Raw genomic sequence first — 5,056 nt, forward strand, 5'->3', positions numbered from 1 at the left:
GGATTCCGGCGCCAACGTGGAACCTGCACAACACAATCACAGAACTTTGCCCCAACGTAACAGTGAGGTTGTCAATCTCACCGGCTTGCTGTAAACAAAGGATTAGATGTATAGTGTGGATGATGATGATTGTTGATGTCTACGGGTGCTTCTATTCTTGTAGACAGTGTTGGTCCTCCAAGAGCAGAGGTTTGTAGAACAGCAGCAAGTTTCCCTTAAGTGGATCACCCAAGGTTTATCGAACTCAGGGAGGAAGAGGTCAAAGATATCCCTCTCATGCAACCCTGCAACCACAATGCAAGAAGTCTCTTGTGTCCCCAACACACCTAATAGGTGCACTAGTTCGGCGAAGAGATAGTGAAATACAAGTGGTATGAATGAATATGAGCAGTAGTAATAAGCCGCTGTAAAAGTGCTTGTCGGCGTGCGTTGATGGTAGTAATATTGCAGAAGTAAAGATGCAAAGAAACAAGAAACAAGTAGCGATAGCGATATTTAGAAACAAGGCCTAGGGATCATACTTTCACTAGTGGACACTCTCAACATTGATCACATAACGGAATAAATAGATAGATGCTAGACTCTACACCCTCTTGTTGGATGATGAACACCACTAATCGTGTAGGATTACACGAACCCTCAATACCGGAGTTAACAAGCTCCACAATATTCAATGTTCATATTTAAATAACCTTAGAGTGCATAACAAATCAACATAACCAAACCAAGTACTAACATAGCATGCACACTCGTCACCTTCACACTACGAAAGGAGGAATAGATCACATCAATACTATCATAGCAATAGTTAACTTCATAATCTACAAGAGATCACAATCATAGCCTACGCCAAGTACTACACGATGCACACACTCGTCACCATTACACCGTGCGAGAGGAATAAACTACTTTAATAACATCACTAGAGTAGCACGCAGATATACCGTGATACAAAACACATTGCAATCATAAAGGGATATAAATAAGCACTTCACTATGCCATTCATAACAGTTGAATAAGTATTCTCGTGAAATATAGCCTAAGAGACCCACACGGTGCACACACTGTCACCTTTACACACGTGGGACAAGGAGTCTCCGGAGATCACATAAGTAAAACCCACTTGACTAGCATAATGACATCTAGATTACAAGCATCATCATATGAATCTCAATCATTTAAGGCAGCTCATGAGATTATTGTATTGAAGCACATAGAAGAGAGATTAACCACATAGCTACCGGTACAACCCCGAGCCTCGATGGAGAACTACTCCCTCCTCATGGGAGACAGCAGCGTTGATGGAGATGGCGGTGGTGTTGATGGAGAAGCCTTCCGGGGGCACTTCCCCGTCCCGGCGGCGTGCCGGAACAGAGACTCCTGTCCCCCAGATCTTGGCTTCGTGATGGCGGTGGCTCTGGAAGGTTTTCTCTGGTTTCGTCGAATGTCATAGGGTTTTCGCGACAGAGACCTTAAGTAGGCGGAAGGGCAGCCTCGGAGGGGGCCTGGTGGGCCCACACACTAGGGGGGCGCGGCCCCTTTGGCCGCGCCGCGGTGCTGTGTGGGGCCCCCGTGGCTTCCTCCGGCGGCTCTCGGTGTTCTGGAAGCTTCGTCCAATTATAAGACTCGGGCGTTGATTTCGTCCAATTCCGAGAATATTTCCTTACTAGGATTTCTGAAACCAAAAACAGCAGTAAAACGAGAACCGGCACTTCGGCATCTCGTCAATAGGTTAGTTCCGGAAAACGCATAATAATGACATATAATGTGTATAAAACATGTAGATATCATCAATAATGTGGCATGGAACATAAGAAATTATCGATACGTCGGAGACGTATCAGCATCCCCAAGCTTAGTTCTCGCTCGTCCCGAGCAGTAAACGATAACAAAGATAATTTCTGGAGTGACATGCCATCATAACCTTGATCATACTATTGTAAACACATGTAATGAATGCAACGATCAAAACAATGGTAATGACATGAGTAAACAAATGAATCATAAAGCAAAGACTTTTCATGAATAGTACTTTCAAGAAAGCATCAATAAGTCTTGCATAAGAGTTAACTCATAAGGCAAAAAATTCATAGTAAAGGTATTGAAGCAACATAAAGGAAGATTAAGTTTCAGCGGTTTCTTTCAACTTGTAACATGTATATCTCATGGATAATTGTCAACATAGAGTAATATAACAAATGCAATATGCAAGTATGTAAGAATCAATGCACAGCTTCACACAAGTGTTTGCTTCTTGAGATGGAGAGAAATAGGTGAACCGACTCAACATAAAAGTAGAAGAATGGCCCTTCGACGAGGGAAGCATCGATTGCTATATTTGTGCTAGAGCTTTGGTTTTGAAAACAAGAAACAATTTTGTCAACGGTAGTAATAAAGCACATGCATCATGTAAATTATATCCTACAAGTTGCAAGCCTCATGCATAGTATACTAATAGTGCCCGCACCTTGTCCTAATTAGCTTGGATTAACACGGATTATCATTGCATAGCATATGTTTCAACCAAGTGTCACAAAGGGGTACCTCTATGCCGCCCGTACAAAGGTCTAAGGAGAAAGCTCGCATTGGATTTCTCACTTTTGATTATTCTCAACTTAGACATCCATACCGGGACAACATAGACAACGGATAATGGACTCCTCTTTAATGCATAAGCATACAACAACAGCTTAAAATTCTCATAAGAGATTGAGGATTAGTTGTCCACACCGAAACTTCCACCATGAATCATGGCTTTAGTTAGCGGCCCAATGTTCTTCTCTAACAAGTATGCATACTCAAACCATTTGATCATGAAAATCGCCCTTACTTCGGACAAGACGAACATGCATAGCAACTCACATGATATTCAACAAAGTTTTGATGGCGTCCCCGTAAACATGGTTATCGCACAACAAGCAACTTAATAAGAGATAAAGTGCATAAGTACATATTCAATACCACAATAGTTTTTAGGCTATTTGTCCCATGAGCTATATATTGTAAAGATAAAGAATAGAAATTTAAAGGTAGCACTCAAGCAATTTACTTTGGAATGGCGGAGAAATACCATGTAGTAGGTAGATATGATGGACACAAATGGCATAGTGTTTGGCTCAAAGATTTGGATGCACGAGAAGTATTCCCTCTCGATACAAGGCTTAGGCTAGCAAGGTTATTTGAAACAAACACAAGGATGAACCGGTGCAGCAGAACTCACATAAAAGACATATTGTAAACATTATAAGACTCTACACCATCTTCCTTGTTGTTCAAACTCTTTACTAGAAATTATCTAGACCTTAGAGAGACCAATTATGCAAACCAAATTTTAGCAAGCTCTATGCATTTCTTCATTAATGGGTGCAAAGTATATGATGCAAGAGCTTAAACATGAGCACAAAAATTGCTAGGTATCAAATTATCCAAGACATTTTATCAATTACTACATGTAGCATTTCCCGTTTCCAACCATATAACAATGAACGAAGCAGTTTCAACCTTCGCCATGAACATTAAAAGCTAAGAACACATGTGTTCATACGAACCAGCAGAGCGTGTCTCTCTCCCACACAAGCATTTATTCAAACAAAAACACAAACAAAAGCACACAGACGCTCCAAGTAAAGTACATAAGATGTGACCGAATAAAAATATAGTTTCAAGAGAAGGAACCTGATAAGTTGTCGATGAAGAAGGGGATGCCTTGGGCATCCCCAAGCTTAGATGCTTGAGTCTTCTTGGAATATGCAGGGATGAACCACCGGGGAATCCCCAAGCTTAGAGCTTTCACTCTCCTTGATCATATTGTATCATCTCCCTCTCTTGATCCTTGAAAACTTCCTCCACACCAAACTCGAAACAACTCATTAGAGGGTTAGTGCATAATAAAAATTCACATGTTCGAGAGGTGACATAATCATTCTTAACACTTCGGACATTTCACAAAGCTATTGGACATTAATTGAACAAAGAAATTCATCCATCATAGCAAAAGAGGCAATGCGAAATAAAAGGCAGAATCTGTCAAAACGTAACAGTCCGTAAAGACGGATTTTATTGAGGCACCAGACTTGCTCAAATGAAAATGCCCAAATTGAATGAAAGTTGCGTACATATCTGAGGATCACTCACGTAAATTGGCATAATTTTCTGAGTTACCTACAGAGAATTAGGCCCAGAATCGTGATAGCAAGAAATCTGTTTCTGCGCAGTAATCCAAATCTAGTATGAACCTTACTATCAAAGACTTTACTTGGCACAATGATACGTCTCCGACGTATCGATAATTTCTTATGTTCCATGCCACATTATTGATGTTATCTACATGTTTTATGCACACTTTATGTCATATTCGTGCATTTTCTGGAACTAACCTATTAACAAGATGCCGAAGTGCCGCTGTCGTTTTCTGTCGTTTTTGGTTTCGTAAATCCTAGTAAGGAAATATTCTCGGAATTGGACGAAATCAAAGCCCGGGGGCCTATTTTTCCACGAAGCTTCCGTAAGTCCGAAGACGAGACGAAGAGGGGCCACGGGGTGGCCAAACCCTAGGGCGGCGCGGCCCCACCCCCGGCCGCGCCGGCCTATGGTGTGGGCCCCCGTGCCGCCTCTTGACTTGCCCTTCCGCCTACTTAAAGCCTCCGTGACGAAACCCCCGAGCACCGAGAGCCACGATACGGAAAACCTTCCCCGAGACGCCGTCGCCGCCGATCCCATCTCGGGGATCCAGAGATCGCCTCCGGCACCTCGCCGGAGAGGGGAATCATCCCCCTGAGGACTCTACGCCGCCATGGTCGCCTCCGGTGTGATGTGTGAGTAGTCTACCCCTCGGACTATGGGTCCATAGCAGTAGCTAGATGGTTGTCTTCTCCCCATTGTGCTATCATTGTCGGATCTTGTGAGCTGCCTAACATGATCAAGATCATCTATCTCGTAATTCTATATGTTGCGTTTGTTGGGATCCGATGAATAGAGAATACTTGTTATGTTGATTATCAAAGTTATGCTTATGTGTTGTTTATGATCTTGCATGCTCTCCGTTACTAGTAGATG

This window comes from Lolium rigidum, chromosome 4 (assembly GCF_022539505.1).
Source record: "Lolium rigidum isolate FL_2022 chromosome 4, APGP_CSIRO_Lrig_0.1, whole genome shotgun sequence".
NCBI classification, from domain to species: domain Eukaryota; kingdom Viridiplantae; phylum Streptophyta; class Magnoliopsida; order Poales; family Poaceae; genus Lolium; species Lolium rigidum.